Source organism: Falco punctatus (assembly GCF_963210335.1).
Source record: "Falco punctatus genome assembly, chromosome: 5".
Lineage (NCBI taxonomy): Eukaryota > Metazoa > Chordata > Aves > Falconiformes > Falconidae > Falco > Falco punctatus.
The window spans coordinates 52,814,576-52,834,741 of NC_137584.1; the positions used below are offsets into that span (position 1 = coordinate 52,814,576).

The 20,166-nt window shown below is 44.1% G+C and overlaps 1 long non-coding RNA gene across 4 annotated transcripts in view; it reads right to left on the minus strand.

Moving 5' to 3' along the window:
• The window catches only part of LOC308064924, a 47,958-nt gene that overhangs the window by 19,935 nt on the left and 7,857 nt on the right, over positions 1-20,166 (minus strand). For 2 of the 4 annotated variants that reach the window (XR_013928592.1, XR_013928595.1), the window contains one exon: positions 1-18,778. This exon is cut by the window's left edge and continues 19,935 nt beyond it. This is a non-coding gene — a long non-coding RNA (uncharacterized lncRNA). The remainder of the gene's footprint in view (positions 18,779-20,166) is intronic. The other 2 variants (XR_013928593.1, XR_013928594.1) reach the window with 2 other exon arrangements.

Consider the following 20,166-nt stretch of genomic DNA (forward strand, 5'->3'; position numbering starts at 1 on the left):
TTTTTTCTTTTTTTTCTTTTTTTTTTTTTTTTTTAAAGATGTAACTCTTTTAAGAGTCCCCTTAAGAGCGCTCAGTAGGGTGTGTCAATATTGCTCCCCATGGAAATCATATGGTTTGCCTATGCAGACAGTGAATTGTTTTGTGGCTGTGAAATATTGTGTGTTGCCCTGTGAGCAGTGGAGCCAGTGGCTCGAGGAACCGTTGTTGAGACTGACAGTTACATTGTGCCACTGAATAGTGAAACGGCAGAATCAAAAACTCAAGTGGACCCAGACAGAATGTCCTGACCTTTAAGTAAAAGGCTGATTGGATATGGTGGGAGCTCCCCTTCATCTTCCACCATAATCCATTACACCTTTCTTGGCAAACCCTCGTAACTCATGTAGCCGCACAGATACATTTCCCATAGAATTTTTTTACATGCTTATCATTAAATTTATCTCTTATAACTTACTTGCCTTTGTATGGTCCAGTTGCGATGTGAAGTGTCAGCTCCCTATGTTGAAGCATTCATAGCATCCTGCCTAAGAAGTAATTCTGCGCCTTGCAGTGTGAAAGCCCAGCAATAATAAATTTGTAGGAACCCAGCCAGAGAGAAAGTTTCTGCAGCACGCAAAGATAGTATATAACAACCTGCAGTGGAAAAATAACAGACCCCAGCCACACGAAATCTGTGAACTTTATTACACTAGGTCCATCTTCTAAATTTGTCTGAACTAGACTGTAAAGTATCTGGGGCAGACACATTTTATGTGTCTGTAATGTGCCATGCACAGTACCTTATAAGTAAGAAAAAAATAATCATGGCATTATTAATGTTGGCTGCAAACTCTGGAGAGGATCAATGTTACATAAACAAAAGAAAACAAAATTGTGTTCTTTCAGTCCTCATTTTTAATTTCAGAATTTGTTTTCACCACTTTCAATAGTTTACTTAAATAATTGCCATGTGTGTAGATAGGGAAAGATAGCAACATGGAAGGATGCTAATTAGTTTTCAATAGAACATTACTAGCATGTGTGGAAAGATGAGTTTCCTTCTTTAAACACATCACCTTGATCCTCTAAGTCAGAACTAGTGTGGTTTGTACCCAGCACTCTTTTTAGTGATGACAGAGTGAAATGTATATTCTATATTCCCATGTCCAAGTCCATTTTTTCCTTAGAAACACATGAAGTGGCAGACATTTTTTTTCCCTTAAAAAGTGTTTTAAGGACTGACTGCCCCTTTTTTGCTCCTTAAAATAAGTTAATGACCTTTGGTTCTATGGGTTTGAGAGTGAAAGCTTTCATGCACCTTGCAGGTTTGTGATACAGTGTTTGTATTAAAGACCCACACATCAGTTTTGTATTATTGTACATATAAAGATATATTCCTCTGTATGAGGCTATATATATAGACATGTCATTTGCCGAGTTGCTCTCTCCTCTGTGGATAGATTATCCTGTTATACGCACACATTCCTCTTACCCGATGGTATGTGCTTCACCCTCTTGCTTTGAATGAAACTGCACGACAGCTCCTGACACGTCTGAATGTGGCACTGGCATTTCTTGCGTCCCTCTTCTGCGAGAGGCGAGAATCTTCAAACTCAATTAGCATTTTAAAGAATAGGTTCAGTTCTGTGGTCCATTAAAGTCAGCTAAATTGATGCACTGCATGTCTTTATTTCAAAAATAAAGCTGAACAATTAAAGCCCATGTCTCTTTGCTCAGCTTTTGATTCCTCACAAAGCTTTCCCACTTGCTGCCTTTGGATGTAATGTTAACAAAGTCAGTTAACATCAAGAGCAGCGCTAACAGGCATGGCACAATTCCTTGTTTTTGCTCAATCAGTCTGTGTTCAAACTATCAGTTTGATTTATTTGTCCACGCTGACCCTTATTCACCACTTAATTATCCTCGTATAATGTTTCAAGAGCCTCCTGACACAAGGAGAAAGACAATTGCCGATGTTCTGTGGAACAACTGTTGACCTGATGGCCAAAATGATGACTGCAGGTCGAAGGTTGGTCTCCTTTTGAAGGACCCTCTCCATTCTTGAGGGCTCTGGCCGGAGCCACTTAGCCCGGGTGCCTCTGGCACCGGGCAGCCTGCTGGCCCCCGGTCCTTGCAGCGTGCCCCGGGTCAGCTCGGCCAGCCCGGCTGAGCCCAGCCAGCTGACAGCGAGCCTCCTCTGAGCAGCAGCTCATCTGCTGAAAGAGCCGGCGTTTCGAGTGGGCAGTCAGTGGGCTCACTCTGATCCCCTCCATCCCTGCTTCGCTCCAGCACCAGCACCTGAGTTAACTGGAAGTAGTTTCGACAATGAATTGCCAAAACTGAGACCAGAACCATGTCCTCTAGGAAAAACAGATGCTATGACGATCTCCATCGTCGCCCCTGAGCAAAGGGGCTGGCCCTTATTCTTACAGCAAAGGACGTTAGTTTAAGGTTCCAGACATGTATGCTTAGCCCCATGCCAGAGAGAGTGCACAATGACCTCCATTCATCCGGAAAGCATCCTTTCTGCCGCTCCAGCTTGGAAACACTGAATGACATTCCTATTCGTTTCCCATTCAAAAGCAAATAATCAACTAATAGGTTAATTTTGACAGGACACTGGCATCTCATGGGGACAGAGGGCACGATCCACATTTTCAGGAAAGCTGAAAGAGTGCTCTGGAGCAGGGGGAAGAAGGGGCTGAAGTGGCATGATGTGAGAGTCCGGGCATTAGCTGAGCAACTTGTGCAGGCATTTCACTTGTCAGCTGTCAGGGACTGCACAGGGAAAGAAGTCTGGCCCTCTTTAAAAGCAGTAGTCAACTTAACTGCAGGCAGTCAGAGCATGTTCAGTCCAGTTTTTATCAAATGACTGACCTTCCTTGAACATGTGCAGTTTATATTTCAGTGAATTTACACCATTTCAGACCACAGTTTGAATTCTGCTGCTTAAGGATGTGCTCAGCTCAAGGTCTAGCATCTTCACCACCTCCATGTAAAACCTGGTTGATCAGCTCTGTAATCCCCATACCAGGAGGACCTTCCAGCAACACCAAGACAGTGGGTCAGCTCTGTCGCCCCTCACCTAGTTCTCCAGTGTCATCACTGAAAGACCATGTGAACACATCTATTTCTGACTCACTGATCTCTGCCCATCTTTACAGCCTCAAGGAGGACTGGCAGGCACCACAACTGGGAGCAGACTTTGGGCTGCTGGAGGTGGAATCGGCACAGTGCACAGCCACAGACTAACTGGGGACCTCCCCGCTTGCTTACAGTGCCTGTAGTCCCCAGCCACCACCAAGCATCTGAGTCACGGATAGGGTGAAACCACAGATAAATGACATGGCAGCCTTGGATGTCAGGCCACAGCGCTGGGTTCACCACCTCCTGGTCTGGGTCTGGGGCATAACGCCGTTGGTGCTTGGTCTGCCACTTTCTTTCAAAACTCCTGTTTGAACATAAATGTTCATACATTAGTATTATTCTCATGTGGAAGTCTTTTATGCTTAATTTTCAGGCAACAACAATTTAATTTTTCATTTTTAATGAAAACTCAAAAGCTGTCAGAGAAATATTTTGGCAAGGCAGAGAAAAATAATTTTCATCGGTCTTTTCCAGGAGACAAATAAATAAAGATTTCCCCAGCTCTCTTTATTAAATCACAGACATCTTATTGTGAAGGCAAGAGGCTGTCAGATCTTCACTGATTCTTCTCTTGATGTGCCTGGGAAATAATCTTCTGCAATCCCTGGGCCTCATATGTTCAATAGCCTGTACGAGCCAGGACTGCTCCCGTACTGATGCTGCCTGCCTAGGTGACCCTTCCAGACAGCAGAAGAGGACGTGGGTAGTTGCCATATTCCCCATGCCACAGAGGTAGATTGGAGCAGAGGATGAAGTGCCCAGGCTCACAGAGCTCCAGCTGGCACCTTTGAAGACCTGGAGGCTATTGCTGGAACATGAAGGGTTTAAAAAGACTTGCTCAAGGCCATAGAGCAAGTCTCCGTGCTAGGACAGGGGACCTTTGCCTTGAAGCCTTGTGTGCGACACATGGTGGCTGTTGGCTGCTGGCTGTTCCCCACAGCACGGACCACCGGCCCCCCTCCGTCTGCTTCCCACGGGTCAGCAGCAAAGGCTCGGTGCAGTCCCCTGCCGTGGGTCACTTCAAAAGCAACCAAATGTCACGCAGCATGGTTGTTCATCTAGGTTTCCTCGCCAGCTCTGGATGAGGGGCTGGGTGGGAGAGCCAAACTGGAGCACAGGGTGGCACAGGGCAGAGGGGCACATGCGAGAGCTGGGAGCATGGGCAGGGCTCAGCCAGGGAACATGGTGCTCAGTCACGAGTGTGGGGCCACCAGCAGACTGCGCCCAGCACGCTCCGGTTTCTCAGCTTGGCCGTGCCTCTGAGGAGGAGCTCGGAGTCCCTCCGTGCCACAGCTGCGCTGGCGTGAGACTCAGCACCCACCCATTTGCACATGATGGGCTTTGGTCTGAAACCCACAACTTTTATCAGTGCTAGGAAAATCAAATTATGGCTATTTTATGGTACTGAGGAGAGGGCCAAGAGTTTCCCTGAAAGCTCATCCTTCATTTTGAAAAGAGCATCTAATCACTTAGGAGCAGAATAGCAGGACAGGGAAAGTCTCAAACCTTGTCTGAAAGATGGAAAATTTATGGCTGCAAAGGGCAGCGTATATCAAAGAGCTTTTGGCCAAGGCTCACCAATAAAGCAATTCACCTACTGGGTGATGTGAGGACAGAGCAAGATGAAAGTAAAGTTCGATCATTTCTTCCCATCACAACAAAAAGGTTGATAAAGAATATACTTGATATCAAACAGAGCTTCCTGCTGTCTCTAGTTACCTGGGAGTTTGGAGCCTGCAGTTTGAATAATGTTTCCTCCATAATAGGGTTGACAGCAGAAGTGTGGAGAGACTGATGGGCCTTCATGCAGGCTCAGCTTTTGTAGTTCAGGCTCATTCTTTATTCTCAGAGTGGAGCAGATAATAAATGTGTAAATAAATAGTTACCAATCTTCTGGCACGGTAAAATAACTAGTTGCTTTCTTGTGCTGCAAAAGAATTCAATCATACCGATAGTAAAACCGCATCCCTTACAATGTTTCATGTACTTTGCAAATAGCTTGGGAAAGTCGTTTGCATCGTTTGAGATGGCATGTAGGTAATGCTAAACGTGTTTGCCAACAGGACTGAAACAAAACAGTCACCACTGTAATTTGGAATAGTTAAATGCTTATAAAAAAATAGGAATTTAGGACTTTTTTCTCCCTTTTGTTTATAAACACAAGACCATTCTAAATTCTGACTCAGTCTAATGTTCATAGCATGTTTCTTTGTTTAATAGGGGCTCTGAGGAAAGGATAAAAGAACCAAATTTATATTCAAAGCCAAGGTCACAAATGTGTTTATTACACAAAGTTCATACACCTGGGAGAGATTTTTGTCCCCTAGTTCCACAGCAAAGCAGAGTCACAGTGAAATATTCTGAATTTTTCTAACTGTTTGTTTGGGTTTTTTTAGTGACTTATACAGCATTTAAGCCACTTATTTTAATGGCAGATATAAACTGAAATAAGGCACAAATGCTTTGGGCATGCCTGGGCAAATGAAGTATTTCAACAATTAGTCTCCATCAAATGTAGGCAGAAAGTGAGTGTGGTGTTCATAATTTTTTTAAGTGTTTGCCGTAGCCCAGCCCTGTCTTTGAACAGGCTGCCATGCACTTCTCTGGCACACCGGGGCAGGTCAGGATTGTACTAATGAAAAGATGCCATCAGTGCTTACATTACGATTTTCAGAGTGCAGTTAGATGAGATAAGATGGGTAGTTCTAAAGAGCTGCCCAAGAAGATGAGAGGGAATACGCCCTGTGAAATTCTCTTAAATTAAAGCATAATCTCTGGGGAAGACCTTTAGAGATGACTAGAAGTGCCATTATTCCCCTCAGCTTGGTGCTTCAAAGGCACTTTTTTTCTTTTTTCTCTTCTGTGAGGAACTTGTTCTCAGGCAGCTTGAAGAGAGAGCTGGCTGAAATTTTCCTTTTTCAAAAAGTAATTCAAATGAGAACTGATTCTTAGACAAAAGTCACTGTAGAAAAATCTCTTTTTCAGTATTTTTTGTTTTAATGGAAGAAAGTGCAAAAATTGAAACAATTTCTGTGAAATTTTCCCTCTTTTGGTCAACTTATTTTTTTTAAATCAACAGTCAAAATGTTTATCTGAAAGTGCTTTTTTAAAACTGAGCCATTTACTTTTTCAGTTTTAGTTTTGTAGTGACAACAAAAACATAACATACTATAAACTTCGACAGAAATGAGAAAGTTAAAAAACCCCAGCCAATCAACCTCACCAAGGAAAAAAAACTGATGTTTTCCACTCAGCTTTCCTGAACAATATCTATTGTAACTCATTTGTAAAATACAGCCTAAGATTATATGGGTTTAGATTTGCAAAACGGTGATGTCCTTTTTTATCCTGGCATTACAGAAAATGCTTCTTGCTCTTTGAATTGCAGTAGCCCGTGCGAAGCCAGTACTCTCGTTGCAGTATTGCTCGTTACAATTTCAGGTGGCAGCTCAGCATTAGCAGCATCCTTGACATCAAATGGCTGAAGCCCATGCTTAAAGTTAAATACAGCCTAAACCTAACGCTAAATAGCTGCATTGACACTTCATTAATTAGCAAATTAATGCCTTTAGCAAATAGCCTGTCTGCACACTCAGTGTCTGTTTCCTCCACAAATCTCTCCAGGCAATATTAGCAGCTAGAGGAGGAAACACAATTACAATGGGTGCAGATTTGACTGCCTGTGTCAGTACTGATTTAGGTGATAAGGTAAAAATCTTCTAAATGTGCCAATGAGTTAATGCTACCCTTCTGTGCAGTAGTGCCGCAAGCTGCCGTTACACTGGTCATATGAAGAGCTGGTGTTTAAGGTACCGGTTTTATTTAAACAAATCTCTGACTTCCAAAGGGGAGGCTGACGTTAGGTCTTTGTCTCGGCAAGTGCATTCAAGTGCAGCAGCCACTGCGTGGGGAGTTCTCTGCCTGTACAGGAACAGCTGCAGCAGAGGACTGTCATAGGATGTCAATTCTTTTGCAAGTGAGAATTTCACTAAGAGGTTTATAATGTCCGTGTTATAAAGAAAATCTTAAAACAAACAAGTAAAAGTGGATCTAACCAATCTGTTTTATTCCAGTGATTAAATTTTTGCATTTTTGGAGCAAAAAGGAGGGAAGAAACGCTCATGCTGCCATTAAAAAAAAAGTCTTTTGCAGATCCAAAGCTGTGGACTCTGATGAGAGCTGGAGTGAGAAAATGGGACTTGGTGGAAAATCCATTTATAAGCCAACAGCACTATCGTCATTACAGAGACAGGATCGCACCCTGTTTGCAGAGGGACGCCCGGCCTCAGTTACCACACGACTGCACACTCAGTCTGCTTCCCTTATCTTCAAACACTGCCCAAAACCAGAAGTGGGGCACTTTGTTTGCAACCTTGGAGTTCTTCCTATCAGTTTACTGCATGTTCTTGTCTGCAGAGCCTGAGAGGTGCAGCCAGATTTTGGGCTGTCTGAAGTCTGAGGCTCAGATCCAGGACTTCTCTCCACTGTTGTGGCAGGTCATTTTTGCTGCATCAAGACTCTTTCTAGAAAACTTTCTTCCAGCTGGTTTCAGAAATAATTTTATGTCCAAAAAGAATAGAAGTTTCATCATAAAAATAAATGGCTGTTACCCTCCCTCCAGCTCAGCAGTTGAGAACCTGAAGGCACACAGGCACAGTGTCCCTATAACAGGGAAGAGCTGTTTTAGGGATTTGTTCCAATTTCTCCTTAATATAGATGTGCTGGCACAAACTTGTGCTGACAGGTGAATGCTGGTGGAAGAGAGCGCAATTAGAGCAGTGGAGCTCTGCTTCCCCTGGGAGGGCCACAGCAGCCCCTGAAGCTCCAGCAGAGACCTGGGCAGGATCCAGCAGCCTTTTCTTGGTCGGCTCTCTTAACAGAAAACCCACCAAGTACAAGCTGTTCTCTCAGGGTCTGCTTCCTAAATCTGCCAGGCAGGTCAGAAGCTCTTGGATTCCTCAAGGTGGCAAGACAATCCTTCACAGAGGTGGCCGGTTTGGGTGGACAGGCTCAGTTTGAGATCTAGTGATGGGAAGTACCATTATTATTATTGTTATTATTATTATCATCATCACCACCACCATCATCATCATTAGCTTGTCTTTTTGTGATTGTAACAAGGCAGCTTCCCCTTCAGCAGGCTGCTGCCAGGTAGCAGTCGGAAAATGTCCCTGAGAAAAGCGGGGGGGGACTCTGTGTTTGACGCCGAGCTTTGCCCACCCTGGGCCATACTGGCATCTCCCCTGGGGCTGCACCTGTGCTTGCACCGAGGGCTCTGCTGGCCTGGGGGTGCATGGCCCTGCACAGCATTTTGGGCACTGATGCTACCCCAGGAGCAAGGGTGTGGGTGTCTGGCTCCTGAGGGCAAGTGGCTCAGCCCAGCTGCCAGGGCTGCCCGGCCAGGGCATGCCGGCAGGGGTGGGCGCAGCAGGCACTTCCCACCAGCCCGGCTGCCAGCAGAATCCCGTGCCGCGCTGTGGTGCCTGCCTGCCCGCCAGCCTGTCTCACAGCAAGGGCACTATAATTAAACACGAGATTTAGGACCTCACTGGACTGGAGCCTCAGTTATTACAAAGTCACGTATTTCTTGATTATTGACAGTAGCGGAAGGATCTTTATGCCATTTAATCATTCAAGGAACAAACACGTTAGAGTCAAAACAAGGACAGCAAATCGCTTCTAAGCCTTTACTAATAATTTTAAATATTTTAACTGGAAGTAACAGAATATAAATTATTATTTAACAACCCTAACTCCATCATATATCCTAAAACATATGCTTTATACATACTTTAAAACATATTATTGTCATGCTCAATGCAGCATGAATACTCTTTAAAAATCATATTCTTGTAATTAGGAGGACATCATGACTGCTTCAAAGACATGAAAGACGATCTGCCTAGTATAGCCTATGAAAGATATTTTTCTGTATACCAGTTTAGAGGAACCAAGCAGTTAAAACATGTGAGCTGCCGTCTGCCTTTCCAAAAGTGCACAAAATCAGTTTATTGTCAACACATGTCAATATATTTACTTGCACTGAGGAAATGGCTTCTGTTGATTGTTTTCAACCAGGCTGATGCCTGTACGCCAGATTTGCAAATCAAACGTTACCACTACTGTGTTTCTGGCAGAAGAAGTCAGAGCTGTAACTGCAGTACCAAAACCCATCAGTCTTTCACAGTCACCTGACTGCATTTGCAGACAACGCTATGAGATTGCACCTTTTTTTCCAGAGAAGCAATGGCAAAATTCAGGCTAGCGTCCACTGGAGCCATTTCAGGAGGCTGAGGGGCAGCACTGGAGAAAGCATCTCCAGCTGACTAAGTCAGTCAGCTATAAATTGTCCTGGGATGCTTTTATATTTAGCTTTTGGCAATAAGGAAAGAAGCGGTAAGAAAGCACCAAACTCAGCAGAACTCTGAAGCTATTTACAAGTACTATATGCTGGTTTAAGGGAATTGCACTTTATTGCAAATATAGGCAGCACATATTTCTACCAGATCAAGTATCATGGACTCATAGGCTAAAGCAGTGCTGGTTAGAAGGAAACCCCGAAGGTGATGTGTCACAGCACTCTCCAAACTAGCTGGAGCTAGCCAGCTGCAACAAGGTCTTTTACCATCTCATACCAACATACTCTTCAAGCCAGCCCCTCTGCTGCCTTCTCCTAGTCTCTCCTCACCCAGGGCACACGTCCTCTCTTCTCTGCTTCTTCCTCCTCTCTCCCTTGGCCGCTCCCTCTCCGTTGGCTCTCAACCTCTTCACAGAACCAGCCACAGCTGCACCTTGTCTACATCAGCCAACCCACCGCCCCTGAAGCCAGCCCACAGCTGTATGTTATCAATGTTAATTAACCCAGCTTCATTCCTCTACAATTCCCCCCTTTTTTTCTCTTTTTAACATTTCATACCTTATGTTTTTAACCATTATTACAACCTTTTCACAAATAAATTTTTCATACAGTCATCTATAATTCCTCTTCAGTTCCCACCCTTTTTTTTTCTTTTCCTTTTTAACATTTCATACCTTAGGTATTTAACAATCATCATAACCTTTTTACAAATAAACTTTTCATACAGTCTGGACAACTTGCCCCTGAACTCTTTTTTTCTTCTTAACATTTCATACCTCATGTTTTTACCAACCATCACAAACTTTTTACAAATAAACTTTTCATACAGTTCAGACAATTTGTCCCTGAACTCATACTCATATTCCTTCTTCACTTTTATCTTGGGCTTTTCATCTTCTGCAGGTTGATTACCTTTCTTCTTATCTGCTTTCTTAGCATCTAGGATTTTGATTTCTTCAGAGGGGCGTTCTGATGAACTTATAGTGCCTTGTCCTTTCACCTCTTGGGTCACACTGGACAGTAACCTGAGTGAGCTTTCAGCAGCAGCGGATCTAGAATACAGCACTAACACATCATTCTGTGTCCTGAAAAACTTCTTAACATCCTTGTGGTCACCCATTTCTTCTACAAGGGGAGACACCTTCAACAAGCACATAAACACCAGTGAGAATACCACCAGGTCGAGCAGCAGTAGCAACGGCAGGAGCCGCCTGCGGCACCGCGCTGCTCCCACGCCTTCCCCTGGCACAGCCATCACTGCTGTCTGGCCGGACCCGCTCTGGACTCGCCACCACTGCTGTGGGCTGCTGCCACGTCTGGCCATGTACTCCACCGCTATCGCCCATTACCCTCAGTCTCTTAACTCCATGGCAGTCAGGCTTCCTTCTCTTTGATCCCAACAGCTCACCTTTACTGGCGTCTGATCCAGATCCCCAGGCTCTTACCGCCTATCTCAACGTGATCTGGATCGCAGGCTATCCCTGCCTGTCTCCACTACGTTGGGCACTGCCGTCACCGCTCAAAACTTCAAACATCCCCGGCACAGCCATCACCGCGGCCGCCACTCATTACACTCAGTCTTATAATCGGAAGGGCCTCACATGGGCCACCAATTGTCACAGCACTCTCCAAACTAGCCGGCTGCAACAAGGTCTTTTACCATCACATACCATCATACTCTTCATGCCAGTCCTTCTACTGCCTTCTCCTGGTCTCTCCTCATCCAGGGCATGCTCTCTCTCTCTCTCTCTTCTCTCTGCTTCTTCCTCCTCTCTCTTCCTTCTTTTTTTTTTTTTTCTTTTTTTCTTTTCTTTTTTTTTTTTTTTAACAGTGATGTTGTCCGGTCCCCCACTCAAATGGGACAATCACCAACACTGGATCAGGTGAGCCGTGACAGCTGTGCACCCATCAGAAGGCTAGATGTAGGTCTAAATACAGCTCATCCATAAGTCTCCAGCCCACCTGTGTCTTTTTGAATATTTCCATTTGCTTTGCCTTCATGACGTGGTTTGGAAGAGGACCGATGACAGTGTCAGGCAGAGGTGACACTAAAGCTTAACTCCCTGGAAGCAGTGGGATCCAGCACCAAATCTGGGAAGCACTATGTCTCTCTACTAATTGCCTTTGCCCATTAGCAAATCCCAGAAGAATTAGCCTTCCAGAAAAAAAAAAAATCTTACTTTTTTTGGAGCTTGAAGCTCCAAAAGAGTTTACACTGCAGCTACCTGAATCAGATTTTCCCATGAGTGAAGAGAAGGGCATGTTTCCTCTGCCATTATCACTCCCATCTCAAACACTCTCTAACTTGTAATTATTTCACCTTAAAACACAGTGCAGCAGTTTAGTTGCATACACAGCCATGCAAGTTGCATGTAAGCATCAGGAGTGGGGTGTGCAAAGCAGAGTGGAGCAAATACAAACAAGTTTGTGTACATAATACAAAACTCTGTACAAATACTTTGTTTCTTTACACCTACAGCATTATACACAATGTTCAAAGACATTCAGCTTTTCAGACATTCAGATGATCCTAAATGGTTTCAACCCTTTCGAATTCAATGAGACTTTTCCCTGGGAGGATGGTCCATATTCAGGACTGGAGCTTGTTACGGCAACAGAGTCTGGAAAACAGCATGTGGAATCAGTCAGTACCAGTGTCTAAAAGAAGAATAGGCTCAGCCTTGAATGTTCATGTTGGATATTGTCTGAAAAGTTGCCCGTCATGTTACTGCTTGGAAGCTCTGGCAGTCGGGGATGACACGCTCCGGCTTCCCTATTAGCCCCCCTGCGCCGCCGGGACAAAGGGAACTGCAGGCTCCCAGCCAAGCACATACATTTGCAAACTGCCGCCAGTCAGTTCCCAAGGCCAGGGGCTGGATGCCATTGACAAAGAGATGTGAACCGCAGGCATAGCCTGCTCTGCTCTCCCTGCCGAGCAAGTGGCGCTTCTCATGGAGATCTATAGGGCCTGCTCTCTCCCCCTCACTGCCCGCAAAGGGCTGGCCAGGACCCGCTTCTGATTTTTCGGGTTTTTAACCGGTCCCTTCCACCCAGCATGGGAGCCACTGGAGCATCGTACACTCCTCGCCAGCACCCCCTTCAGCTACAGGCCTGGGTTAGGGACATTTATCTGCCAGCTCACACGATGTTGCATTCTCTAATCCACATCGTGGGAGATAGGACCCTGATAGCCCCCCGCTGGAGACACAGTCTGATGGTGCGAGTAGTTGTGAAGAGCAGCAGCACAGCAATGGATGATCTCAGGAAAAGATCACAGAGCTGTGTGAAAGGCAAACACACAAGTAAAGCCCTGGCTTGCTTTTGCTCACTCGACTTTCACTTTGCTGCTTTCCTCCGGTAACAGGGAAGGGATGCGGAGAGGAAATCCCCTGTGAACTGCAGCTTCCACTTGGAGATGCTCAGCATCCAGGTTCTTGCTCCTGTCATGCTGCTATCCCAAACTATCACAAATCCAAACAAAGGTTTTTTGTTTTTTTGTTTGTTTTTTAACAGTGTCAGTAGCCCTGAAACTGCCCTGAGCAGACCCAGACCAAATTTTAGTTTGCAGTGAGATGAATTACATGGGCCTCAGCATCCTGCCCATCCTCTCCTTAGAGAGTGCAGGGGAAGGGTGATGTTCTGCCTTTAGAGAGTGACCAGTGCACAGGAAACCTTTTTCTCTGGCACTTTGCTGGCAGCACATGCGCTCCCCGTCTCTCTCACCCCTTCTCCCCATCTTTTCATTTTTCCCATCTTTGTGCCTGGGCCCTAATTCTCTCTGAGGTGCTCCAAAGGCGCCATGGGGACACTCGTTCTCAGTCCAGCATCAGCGCTAACTCGCAGGTGGCTTTTTACTAGCAACTTGCCTGTTAGCTGGGACACAGGTGCTAGGACCTGCTGTGCATGCTTGGTCTTCCCGTGCCTGACGTGCTGCTGAAGCAGGAGAGCCACGACACCGTACCCAACATTGGCTGGAGTCAGAAAGGGTCTTCTTGTTTGGAGGCTGAAAATACTAACCCTGCGTGGAAGTTATGTTATACATAGTAGAATTCTGTCCTTACCCCATGACCTTGGCCTGACAGGATTTTATATGTGGTTTTCCTACAGATCATTTTAATCATGCTTAGCTGAAACTGGGAAAAATTGTTCCAGACCACAGCTATTCCTGAGCCAAGAACTCTTCTAGACTGTGGTTCTTGCCATGAATGCCTCCAGTGCACTCACAGAATCCTTGCCTTTCCCTGTCTGGTTATGAAACGGTGGGCTGCAGCACTCCTTCATCCGTGGCTGTCAGGCAGGCAGGCCACCCCACATACGCAGCCCACTCTCGATGTACACAGTTGATGTGCAGTCTGCTGCAGCAGCAATGGATTTATCTCTTTCTTTTTTGCTTGCTGCAGAAATGGAGTGTGACAGTCAAAGCCTTCAAACCTCCCAAGCACAAGGACTAAGGACTCTGCCAGCTTGGGGACATTACATGTATCTACAAGATGAAGCAATGTCAGGAATTAAAACCCATGAGGGAACAACCTGGCCGTTCATTATTGTATGTTTACCTGAGAGAATATATATAAAACACATATGAAACAGACTGATTTTTTTCAGCAGAATTTCATTCTTCCCATTATGCACCAAACTGAGGACCTAAGCAAGCTTTGAAAAGCACACTGGAACCTAGGAATCCACCGGTCTGAAGGATCACTGCATGGCTGTGACCCCCTCACACGTACCTGACAGATTTTTGCAGAGCGGAGATAACAGACCTCTTGTCATCACCACTCTGAGTTTACTCTCACATTCACATCTCTAGGCTGGGGCAAAGCAGGGACAGGAATGGATCAGTTTTCCCTTCATTTGCAAATCCTGCTCCCAAGCACTCGGTAGCCAGATTGTGGGCACATAGCAAACGTTGTACTTTTGCTCTCCTCCTCCTTTTTTCCCTCTGCCTAACACTTTTTCCGCTTCAGCAGTAATTTGGAGTGTGTAACCTTCTGGCTACAGTATCACTGGTTCAAAAGCATTTTTGCCATTTATCTAGCTTTTAGCCACAGTCTCCACAATTTTTTCTCCCAGTTTAAAGCCAACACTTAACTCAAAGCAGTGAGAATCACTACTTTTCAGCTGGACCTACGTCAAACCAGAAAAAGCAGTAAAAATATTTGTTGCATCAGACATTACATTCAGAGCCCAAAAGAATTAATACTGTTGTCATAACCTGGAGAGAAATCCCACAAGGCTGAATATGCGTACACACATGTGAATGCAACACATACGTAAACCCAGATTTTTATGAGCGGTGCCATCAGCAGGGAGATTGTTTATAGTTGCCAGTAATTTATAGCTTTTAAATGTAATGTTGGAATGCAAATAACTTTCTCTGTCCCCTTCCCTCAGTGATCTGCTCATGAATAATGCTGAAAGGAGCCCAAGCAGGAGACACAACTGGGGAGGACGAGGAGACAGGGAATGACTCAGCCTGCCCCTTCTTTCTCCTGGCCCCTGGAAATGTCATCCCTCGGCCATGGGATCTGCTCCTAGCTCAGCGTGAGGACTCACTCCGTGCACAGCTATGTGGACATGACACTTAACAACTCCTATCCCAGGCAGTGAAACGGAATTGGTGCTCAGCCTTCCCTGCAGCAAAAATGTATGAAATGGCATTAAGCAAAAAACCCCAAGCTTTCCGGGGCTTTTGACAGCAAGCCAAGGTTTTCCCTTTCCCTGCATGATAAATGGCCATCCTAATGCTCCGCTCTTCTCGTTCTCCTACCTTTTCAGATCAGCAGGAGAGGATGAGATACCGAAAACTGTCTTTCCACGCCTTCAGTGCCATTCAATATCAGAACTGCTGAAGTCAGTTTTATCACTGTTTAGTGGTGCTACAATTTGTTGGCACTATTGGGAATGTGCTTTCTCTTTATGCAGTTACAGTCCAATTAAAAAATCTCCCCAAGGGTGCCCTCCCAGCCAACCGCCTTTGCCCAGCCTGCCTGAAAGACCAGACTGAAACCAATTGCTTTGGCTGCTCATCTCTGCCAGGTTTGATTGCGAAGGTTTACAGGAAGACAAATAAAATAAGAAGGTCAGTAAGTTACTGCAGTGTTCACACTCACAGTGCTAACAAAAAAAGGTTATCTGCAGAGCTTTTAACCTTCCTTCTCTGTTGTTTTCAGTTCACACACATATCGCCCCCCCCCCCCACCCCCCCCACCCCTGCAATGACAGAAATTTCTATTTATTAATATCCATGGTAAGTTATGGTTTAGACTCTATAAAACATTTTGGGGATCTGCAGGTGAAAAGGCAGAGGCTAGCCTGTGAGATATTTATGAATAAACGCTGAGAACGGCAAAATAACTGCCTCACCTTTCACACCAGTGAATAACAGAAAGCAATGAAAGAGTTTATGGTACCAGGCAGATGCGAACAAAGCTGTCGGACTGATCCCAAGCAAAGACAGGAATAGCTCATTAGCAAACATTTGAGTCCTTAGCATCTTAGAGAAATATTAAAGAACCCTGAGCCACTAGCTGTTTAAAAAAAAACACAAAATGAAACAAAAGAAACTATAATGGGTGTTTCCAAATGTTTAAAAATTAGCAGTATTATGAGCTTTATTGAAAGTCAATGAAAACTCTAGGAGGTATTTTGGTGGGCAGAACTTCCAGCTTCTTTTCATGACCTCTGCAGACAAAAAATCCTGTCTCATTTTGAAGGAGCAGCTGAAGCTTTGCCGTGCTCACATGGTCACAGAGTGAAGGGTTTGAAGAGAAGCCTGAACATCACAGCAACTGGCAGCACTGGGAAAGAGGGCTGCGGAGCGAGTGAGCGGCAGCCGGGCAGGGAAGGGCACAGGGAAAGGCTGCCGGGGACCGCAAAGGGACACAGACTTTATGATCATCATGTGAGTTTGTGAATCTATGTGGCAGCCTAGTATTTGTAATGCATGCCGATAGACATATGTAAGGTAGAAGAAGCAATCTCATGCTAGAGCTGGCAAGAGTGAGCCTTGGTCTGAAGAGCTTTGTTTTGTCACATGGCAATATAAATAATATTTTTGCCCTTTAAATTATTTTTATGTAGCGATAACAAGTCCAGGAGTTTTAGCACTTTTATCAATCTGAGCTGCCAAAGACAAACCATCTATATTGTTGCTTTAGTTACTTAAGATAGATGAGTAGAAAATTAAGTTTTCTGGTTTTAACTGTAAACCTCTGCAAGTAGTCATTTTTTTCAGATAAGATTATCAAGATCATTATCTGATCTTTTTAAAAACCTAGAAATTAAATAAAGCAGACATAAACCCCGCAACATCCAACAGGTTAGTCTTCATCTAAAAACTGTAAATGCTTTCCTTCCATTTAAAAATTTCAATTTGTCTATTAGAGGCAGTTTTCAACTTTCTCATTTTTTCTCATTTTCTTCCATTTTTTTCCACAAAACCCCCAAATATGTGAGGAAATATTTTTAAAGTTAAGCCAACCAAAGCAAAATACATCTGCTGGAAGAAAATCTCCCTGACGTTGCTCTGGTCAGATGTGTGACTGCCCCCAGCGCCACCAGGGCTGTTGCCTCTGCCATCACAGGTTACACTGGTTGCTTAGTGCCTGGGAGACCGACCTCCAAATCCTCACTGGTGAGCTCAGTCCGGTCCTATTGGGCTGAACGGGATTTTTGTCCCTGGCTCCGTCGGATGCAGGATTACACCCTTAGAGTGAGTCTTTACCTTAGTGAAGTCTCAGGAAGAGGTATTTGTCTTTTTTGGCAATGCAGCCTGCTTTCCGAAGGGCCCTCGGCAAAGTGCAGCCCTGCTGCTAGATGATGTAAAACTGGACTCTCAGTCCAACCCAAGTATAATAATAACAATGCTGAGGAGCTAGGGCACAAGGACACATTCCCTAGCAAAATGAGGGTTTTCCCTATGCCTTGATGGGCTCAGATGGCTTTCATTCCACTGTCCAAAAGCCCAGCCTGTCCCTCCTCAGCAGCTCAACATGAAGAAGCACTGTGAGGTTTCTGATGCAAACGAGCCTGTCCACAACATTTTACAAACCAGGGAGCGATGTAATTCCTGATTCATGCATTGTACACCATAAATGTGTTGCCCTTTATTAAATTATTAACACCTCAAATGTCCCCTAAAATCCAGTAGCAATTTTGAGGTTAAAATAATGTCAGTGATTTAAGCCAGGAAGTATCACAGGAACAGCTAAACCTAATTACCCAGGATTTGGAGCGGTTCTGTTGCCAGCTACTAGACTCCAGACTTTGCGCTAGACTCCTTCATGGTGCAATAGGTATCCACAACATACAGTAAAATTTACCTGAAAAAGCTCTTCACCTTCCACATCACAGAGTGCTTCTGATGATGCTATAGAGAAGTTTTTTATTTACAGTACCCACCAATTCATTAATTCCTTAAAGTTGTGTTTTATTGAACATCGAATGTTTTCTATCTAGCAAATAAATAAATCAGTGCAACATTTACCTTGAACAATGCTGTGATACAGTTCATTTGGATAATTTTAAGCTGTCACCACGTGCTAAAAAGAGCCAAATGACCACATTTAAAGTAGAAACAATCCTAAATTACAGTTAATGTAGTTTTTGCAACAGCATTTCTCGGAGAAGTGACTGTACATTTATGGAAGTTTATTAAAGGGTTTATCTTTATTTTAAAAATGCTCAAACTGAAAATGTCCACATTTGCTTATACCCATATTTCTTGGGAATATTTCAGATTCTTCAGCTACGGTGCACTCAGGCTCTTTACAAAATCCACAAAAGTCTAAAGCAAGTCACAAATTCTATATAACACCTCAATATATGTAATATCTCAGAAGAGGGTTTGCTGTAGAAATAGCCTGTAAACTGGGGCTGGATTGAGCAGACAGAGTGAAGGTAAATAAAACAAATGAAATGTGTCATTTGCCACAGTGGATACTTTAAGTGTGCATTTGTTCATTTTTAATTATACAGATAGTGGAAATTATGCCATTCAGCAGAGACAAATTAGGCTTCAGATGGAAAGCATAATTCAGGTCAAGTAAGTAGCTGAAGGAAAAAAATGATATAATTAAATGTTGCCATTTGCATTCTTAAGACTTGGGTCCACAGGAGCTGGATTGAGATCCTACCCAGGCAGTACCAAAACATAAAATTTTTCCTGAAGTTCTGTGGGAAAGGTTTTCGGATTCCTCCAGAAGCTGTGGAAGTCTCCATTTCAATGTCCTCCTGCACAGCACTGCAGGCTGTTTAACACTTGGAACACTGCAAAATACCAATGTCCTATTCTGGGGAAAGTAAGCACATTTATAGAAATATTCAAGACAGAATCTTCTGGTTTCTTTCTGCTGACAAAATCAGTGTTATGACAATCATTAAAACTTCAGTGTTGAAAACAATTTCCAATAAATGAATCATTCCTGAACATAAAATAGTGTTCACCCGAACAGTAAATACATGCAAGGAAATAATTATGTAAAGATTATTGTCAAAAAGTATTTTGTTTTAAAAAGATTTTTTTATTGCTATTTTATACTTGCCATCAATCTTACACAGAAATACAATATATTGTCTATTCAGAATGACAAGGTCTGATGTGTATTTTTTAAGTTAGTTGCAAAATACCAGTTGCCATTAACAGGCTAATGACAGTAGCTTCCTTTCTATTCAGCATTTTACACCACAAATGCCATTAAATACCAATTGCCACAGCCTCTCTGGAATTGCCCAGAGAGCTGCAGCCTGCCCCCGCAGCTTGCTCAGCATCAGTTCTACATTCTGGTTCGATCCTTTGCTAAACAAACTCAATATGCATTTGTCTGGTGGCTTAGGGTATTGTTAGGGATCAAATACATCACCCTGGAAATAAGAATGCTCGAGACAAAAAAGAGAAGTAGCAACTAGGACAGCAGTGGTACCATAAATGTCTCGTTTGATACTTCGGCATGGTCTAAATATCTGGATTGTAAATGATAATGCAGAGAAGGGACAGGGGATAGCAAAACATTGCGTGGCAGACACGACTATGCTCTCCCTGCACAGGGAAAATCATCCCATCTCTGAAATACACACAAGATTTCTTTACAAAACTGAAACAGATTCATGTGCACTTGAGTCATTATTAGTCACTGAAACTGTAAGGTAATAATTTACTAGGCTTTTAATACTGTTGCTTACAGCTAGAATACTTTTTTACCTCTCTGCCAACTGCGCCGTTGTAAATTACTTATTTTAATGTTGGCTTGTTACATAGCATGTTGTCTTGTTAAATGGCATGCTAAAAATACAAAATACCAATTGAGACTGGTGCATGAAATGCTTTGTGTTTTAATCTCTCTTAACTACTGCAGCATTTGTGAAATTTTCTGTGCAACAGTAGCGGAAAAAAGGATGGCAGTTTAAAAATAAAATTAAATTCTTCGAGTGAACCACACCGTTCACCGTTCATGGTTTACAACCTGAGGCCAATACTTTTCCCGGTCGCTGTGCTCTGTCAATCTCTGTCCCTTTTTTGCACTCTCCATTTGACAGAGAACCGCTTTTCCTCCCCATTGCCCCCCCCCTCCACATCCCCACCCCCCCGCCCTGCGGCAGCGCGTCCCCGCGGGCCCCTCGCGCCCGCCGCAGCCCCGTCCCCTCGGCGGCCCCGCGCGCCTCACGGGAGCACGCGCCGCCG